Source organism: Neltuma alba, unplaced genomic scaffold (assembly GCF_004799145.2).
Source record: "Neltuma alba isolate B1F8T4 unplaced genomic scaffold, ASM479914v2 tig00005686_pilon, whole genome shotgun sequence".
NCBI classification, from domain to species: Eukaryota; Viridiplantae; Streptophyta; class Magnoliopsida; order Fabales; family Fabaceae; genus Neltuma; species Neltuma alba.
In genome coordinates this window covers 156,851-164,269 of record NW_021634198.1, presented here as the reverse complement: position 1 = coordinate 164,269, position 7,419 = coordinate 156,851, and the positions used below count along the sequence as shown (strand labels likewise).

The 7,419-nt window shown below is 37.1% G+C and overlaps 1 pseudogene; it reads left to right on the top strand.

Moving 5' to 3' along the window:
* The first annotated feature begins 1,645 nt into the window (after nucleotides 1-1,645).
* LOC114748361 (ultraviolet-B receptor UVR8-like) lies at nucleotides 1,646-7,152 on the top strand (annotated as a pseudogene).
* Nucleotides 7,153-7,419: the final 267 nt, after the last annotated feature.

Here is a 7,419-nt window from a genome sequence, read left to right as displayed (position 1 = left end):
GCTTTCTGATCCAAAAAAAAAAAATACAACCTTATTGCTTAATTACTCTTTAAATCTAAATATTTGGCAATTATAGCAGCTAGGTTTTGGTTTTAAAAGCACCATGGCTCAATTAATAACTCCATTCCTTAATATAAAATCTATATAACTAATTTGAAAAGATTAAGCAAATTAGTTAAATTAGTATTTGTAACTTCCTTAAATTACTCTTATTGAATCATGATACCTTATAATTAATAAGGATATTTTTAGAACACATTACAAATTTGGGAGTCAAATAAATTAAAGTCTTATATTTAAACTCACAGCTAGTTCTCATGTTTTGTACCAGGGTAGTATTTGACTAGCAAAATGTATTATTCACAAATCATATTGCTAACTTTATATTATAAATAGATCTGATAACTAAGACAAAAAGACAATATACTATAGTTAAAATGTATATACTTATCACCATTCAATATGCAGAATTACCATAAATAATCCTTCACCATTTGCTCAAAAAAAAAATCCTTCACCAAAAAAACAAAAAAAAGAATCACCACAAATAACAAAGTCTCATCTTACTAAGTGGGGTCAGCTATATGGATTGTATGATGCTATTAAACTCTACCTAAGACTAAATCTTTTAATATATTGTTAACTGAAATATATCATTTGATAACTTTTATAAGTATTGTTTTGGTCTTCATCTACTCTTTTTTGAAGAATCCTTACTGTTTCTTAATTTCATAATATATGGAATTATCATCTCAACTAATTCAAATTGTTTTGATTTTAAAAATACTCTTTTGATCCTTAATATAGGATTTAGTCGTTGAGTTGATTTTGGTCTTAAATATAATACTCATTTATCATATTTATCAATTTTTTCTAAGTTACCTATATAGATACTCCCTCAACTTTTATCAAATAGAAAAGGGGGAGAGGATATTAAGAAATATCATTATGGTGTTTTAGGAAAAGTATGTTATATTTTTTATAATTAACTAATTTACCTAATTTTCTTAATCTAGTCAAATTAATTAAATAGATGTTATATTTAAGACCGTATGAGTAGTAATTTTATTTTTATGCGATATTGCCGTGCACTTAGCAGGCCCCCTCCTGGTCAAAAAAGAAAGGCAGCCCCCCTTACCCCCAATTTTGGTCCCATTCCAAAGGAAGAAACGGAAATATTTTGATTAGTAAATAGGAACAATTGCAAATAAAGACTCCTTAATATGTAAAATTATAATTTAGAACTTGAATTTGAAAAATAGTTTCAGAGGACCTGATCCCAAATTATAAATATAAAATAGGGTAAAATGTCTGAAATATCTCTTAGTCAAATGACAACTTGACTATAGGAAATAAGTTCACTTTAACCAATGACAACTTCAATAGATCAAATCACAATTTAATTGAGAGAATGCCAAATGATAAGCTGACTATAGAAAATGACAAGTTCATTTTAACGAATGACAATTTCAGTAAACTAAATTACAATTTGGCTAAGGGGTTTTCAGACATTTTACTAATTTATATTTACAATATGGGATTGGGTCTTTCTTCACCATTTTCAAAATTAAGAGTCTCAAATTGCAATTTCATATATTATAGGGTCTTTATTTGTAATTTTTTTTGCTAAATATTTTGTAAATAAAGAGAGAAATACTTGGTGGGAGGATCTTCTTCGGCGGGCGGATGAATCTCAGTTTCTCGCCATGAGCCGCAAGCGAGAGAAACCCTACTTTTCCCGCCACGCTCCGTACCCTCACTCTATGCCCAAGAGGCGTCGACCTCTTCCTGTTCCTGCTCCGGAGCCCACCGCTGACGATGGCGCCGACAAGCACGCAACAAGGCAGCCGCCTCCTTGCGCGGTGGTGGTTATGGGTCTCCCTTTAGACTGCTCTGTTCTCGATCTCAAATCCCGATTCGAGATCTACGGTGCCATTTCCCGCATCCGCATCGACCGTGACGGAGTGGGCTACATTACCTTTCGGACCAAGGAATCTGCCGATGCCGCTATGGCTGCTGCACTTGACCCATCTTTCGGCATCACTATCAGTTCCAAAAGGGTACTTCATTCTCCTTTTCATGCTCCGTTCTTAAGATGCATATTCGAAGAAGCTCTGATTTCAACCTAAAAAACGAATTTTCCAATATCATCCTCCCCTAATCCGGATTCTGGAAACTCAATTTGTCAAAATTCATGCACAAGCTTTTGCAATATCAAGTTTAACTAGCAAATTTTCGAACAAATTGTTGGACTTTCTGACAAATTTTAACCCTCGAACGTAATAATGATTAAGCTCTCTGCGTTCGTTCACGTCTAATTGGAGGAGGGGGGTTTTAATTGAGTAATTGTTTTGGAAATTGAAGACTAAGAGAAGTGTATTAACAGGTTCAGGTATTGTGGGCGACTGATCCTTTGGCCATGTGGAGGGAAGGAGTAGGTAATAGTAACAAGGAGAAAGGGTCGATGTCAAAACTTGTGCGGGCTGATATACCTTTAAGAAGGCACGGAAGAGGTAATAAACTCGCTTCAGCTATGGTGAATCCCAAAAATAGTGGGTCTAGCTCAAGTCGAGACGTGCCTTTCCGGGCCAGAGAAATCGTGGCTTATGATGATATTCTGTAGCCTAGGGTTCATTCTAGTTTGTAACAATTATTTATATATTAGCCTTAGGAATTATGTATATTTTTAATTTGTTCTCAGTGGGAAGTAACTCGTGAAAGCTAAAAGCGCAATAGATTTTGCTGGTTTGTCTGTTTAAGGTCTCAAGTCCTCTGTCCGCTGTGGAGAGTTGTTTATAGATCTGGTATTGCCATTTGAGGTTTCCCTCTTATAATGTATTTCGAGATCTACAACGTCATTCTATGATTCTGGCAAATTTTAATCCAGCAAGTTGGCAGGAATGATTTCTTATACGCTGTTTCTTTTGCCTCAATTCTTACTCTAGGCTGGTTTGAGTCTCGGTAAGTCTAATTTTTTAAATTTTTACGTTGATACTGGGAACCGCCAACATTTTGCACGGCTGTTCGGGCAATGAATGAACAGTAATCAGCACCTGTGAGTGTGCACACCACCTTGCTTTAGACTAAAGTTTTTCCTTTTTGGACCAAAAAAAAGACTAAAGTTTTTCCTTTACTCTGCTACAGCATCCAGCAGAGTAAAGGGACCATTTGAGCTCATTCTACATTGTGAGTATGCTACGGCTGTGTTGCAAATTTGAGCGAATTTGCAGTGCCTTCTGCTTCGATTGTGTTCTTGCAGCAAATATTTGTTTGAGATGGCAATTGTTGAATGTACATGTCACTGTTATAGTGTGTCTTGAGATACAGTCGTAAAGAGGCATTTGATGAGGATTGGCTGCGCCATTAGTGGTGACGATTAGCAAGATGGGCGTACTAATGAACAAAGACGCTTCCATTTGATGTCCGATGCAGAGTTTGATATGCGAAGCAGCAACATGGAACAAAATGCCAAGTGATTTGCTTCTCAAGTCCTCCATGAGGCGCACAACTGAACCCCCTCCTGCAGGCTGTACGTGCAGCTCGGGCAGATTCAAAGGAGCGTAAATGAGTTAATGGTTTTTGTAACCTGCTAACATGTAAGCTCCTCTTATAAATGGGAGTTTGCCGTTTGATCCCACCTCTTATCTTATTGTCATTAATATCTGTTTCTTAAATAAAAAGAGGAGCGTCAATGAGCCGCCTCGTCCTTTTAGCCTTAAGAGGTGACCAACTTTCTCCCAGTCATTAGTAAACAATTGACAGAGGAAAAAAGTCTGGCACATCCGCTTAATGGGATAAGTTGTTTTCGTTGTTATTGTTGTGAGAGAGAGAGAGAGAGAGTTGAACTGGGCGCTGTTGCGTTGCAACTAAGAACCTGCTAGGAAATTTTCCATTTTTCCGACCTAAATGTGGCAAATAGTAAATTATTTTACATGTCGGGATATATTTTTCAAAAATGCTACCTTCTAAATCGATCCGCCACTGTTCCACTAGGCTTGTACATAAGAATCTTTTTCCTCCGTTATATAAGAAAGGATGCTCTAACAATTGGGGGAAAAAATTTAAAATTGAGTATTGAAGAAAATGAAAACTAAAAATTAATTCTAACAAATACGCTTGTATTTTTAAAGTTTTTAAAATTTATTATTTTTAATTTTAATTAATGTATTTATATCAACTTCAATATTTTCAATACGTATGTAATATATTTTGTACTTAACTTCAGTACTTATGTCCAAGTTTCAAACACCAATTATTTTTTAATAAATATTGAGGAAAATAGAGTTGAATATGAAAAACATTTTAAAAAAGTCTTGAAAAAAAAAATTCTAACTAGTAAAGAAGCGAAAGATAAGCTGTGCAAATAGAAAAAATCATAATAATTTAAAAGATATTTAGGAATAAAAGAGAAAACGAAGACTTGGGCAGTTCGCTATCTCAAACAGTTGAGTTCGAGCCGGGGAACATCAACCGAAAACGATTTTGCCTAGATGCGGACTTGAAGTTGTAGTAGTCTTCTTTGATCAGAACCTGAGGTCAAAGTATATTTATTCGGAAGCAGGGTGGTCCGGTGAAAGGTGATGGAAGCAGACGATCGGAAAGAAAAAGAACAAGAAAAGGAGAAAGCAGAAACACAGCGAATCTGGAGCTGGGGTGCTGGAACTGACGGCCAGTTAGGTACCGGCAGCCTCCAAGACCACACCCTCCCGCAACTCCTCCGCCTTCCGTCCGTCCCTTCCCCCATCTCCTCCCTTGCCTGCGGTGGTGCTCACGTCATCGCCTTGACCTCTGGTGCCCTCCTCCCTTCCCTCCTGTTTCTTTTATTATACACTCACTCGCCAAGTTTTATTTGGTGCTCCTAAATTATTTCCCTTTAATTTATTAAATATTTAGAAGATTAACACTTTATGCTCACATAAATTTCTATCGTGCATTGAAGGAGGGAAGGTGCTGACATGGGGGAGGGGCAGTTCTGGGCAACTAGGCCAAGGAGAGGTTGTTAATTATGTTTTGAATCCGAAGCCTGTGACATCCTTGGATGACTACTTCATAACCCATGTCTCTGCTGGTTGGAGCCACTCTGCTTTTGTTTCAGGTTTGTACCCTCCTCTGTTGTCTGTCTCTTCTCCTTTTCGAAGTTTTATTTTCGCTAGTCTGGTGTTGTCTCAATGAAGTTTCATTGTGGTTTGTTCTATGATTCTGATTCTCTTCAGATGGTGGGTGTCTATTCAGTTGTGGAGACGGCTCATTTGGTCAGCTTGGGCATGGTGATTACACCTCTCGCTGCTCACCTTTCAGAGTGTCTTGCTTTGTTGATCGCTTCGTTTCTCAGATAGCTTGTGGCATGCGCCATTCCCTTGTCTTGCTCAAAGGTATTCATTTGGTTAATGCTGTAGAACTATAATTATAGAGTTCTATATATATATATATATGTATGTAATATTTAGAACTAAATCTATTTGCACTCTTGGAGTCTGTGTTGTTCTTGTTCCTCATGGGAGTGATGACTGATATCTAGTAACACAAATAGGTGGCCTTAATTCTAAATATTTAAGAATTTAGGAATATATAAGTTGAGCAACTACTATATATGTTGCGCTTGATTAAACTACTAAGGGTCATTGTGATACAGGCAGTTCGATGAATCAAGTTTATGGATTTGGATCTGGGAAGCGTGGTCAGTTGGGTATCTCAAGAGATAAGATCAAATCCATCAGTTTACCTGAAGTTATTAGTGAACTTGAAGATAAGGAAATTGTTGAAATTGCTGCAAATGGAGATCATAGTGCTGCAATATCTGGTAAATCCATAACCTCCCTTTAACCTGATATAGGTAGAAAATAGAGTTGAACGACCGACAAGTTACGCGTGCGCGCACACACACACATAAACGCATTCTTCATGTAAACCCATTGTGTTCCCTATGACTTTTGTTAAATCAGTTGATGGGCTACTTTACCTGTGGGGAAGAGGATTTAAAGGTGTTGCAGATGCTCACTCTCCTCAACGCTTAAGTTCTTCTTTGAGATTTGCCAAAGCTACTCTTGGATGGAACCATGCTTTAGCTTTAACTGGTATTTCTCGGGCTTCTTAAACTTTTTAGTTCCTTTTTTTCCCCTTGATTTGTAGCCTCCTTATCTGAGAGATATGTTTTCATGGTTGAAATGTTTGTATAGGTGGAGGCGAAGGCTTTATGCTTGGTGGCAACCACCTTGGAGTGCTTACAGATCCTCAGAATTTGAACTCAGCAAAGCAATCACCCGGTACCTATGCATCTAAAGGCATTCTCATTATTCATGTACTTGCTTTTGCATAAATGTCGAATGGAATCAGCCTATAAACAGTCTTGTCAAAAAATGTTTGCCGTACAAGATTCAAAGGTTTTGATCATATTGAAGTTATTATTTTTTATTATTAACTCATACACACCTGAGGGTACGTCAATCTATATACGAAAAGTCCCTTTCTTTACCTCTGCAAGACAGTCGACAGTGACACTGACAGAGAAGTGTGACTGTACTATAGATTTATATTGGCTTTGTGGCAGTTATTTCTGGTTTCTGAATTATTCTAAATGTGTTTTGTTTTTTTTTTCTCCTCTTGAATTCTTGTAGTGAACATAAAAGAATCCAATCTGGAGAAAATCTCGGGTCTTGACGGAGTAAAGATTCTTGATGAAGCTGCTGGAGCTGAACACTCCGCCATAGTCACTGGCAAGATCTATATTCTTTACTTCTTCTGGTATTGTATTTGCAGAAACATAATGACTTGTTTCTTGTGATTATTTTCAGAGAATAGAGAAATAAAGACGTGGGGTTGGGCCGAGCATGGGCAGCTTGGCTTGGGTGATACCTGTGACCAAACAAGTCCACTCACAGTAAGTCTTGGCTGTGAATTGAATGAGGCAGAATCAATCAGAGTTTTCTGTGGGAGTGGCTTCACATTTGCTGTAACCATGCCCTCTAACCCTTCTCCAGATTGATATGCAGATTTAAAAGAAATTTTGATCCATTACCTTGATTTTTTAGTTCTAAACCGCCAATGGCAGTTCCAAGATATATCCATTTCGGTGCAGCTGATATTTTAGAATCAGGCTCGATTGCGCCAAAAACATTTTGTTCAAGTGCACTGAAGATTTGAACCTCATTTGTTTCTTTTTCTCCAAGCAAGAATTGATCTGTACAACAGTACAAGAGATCGTGAAAGAGAAATCTCTTTATTTTATGTATATGAAGCTTCCTCTGTATCTTCAACTCTTACGTATAATGGATTCATCCTGAGGAAAGTTTTGGAATGTATCCTTGCCATGAAGACTAGGGGTTTAATGCTTGTTTAGAGATATTTGGAGACCAAGGGTTCTATACCTAGTAAATTATGATTGAAAAACTATTTTTAAAAATTCTAATCATCATTCCAGAT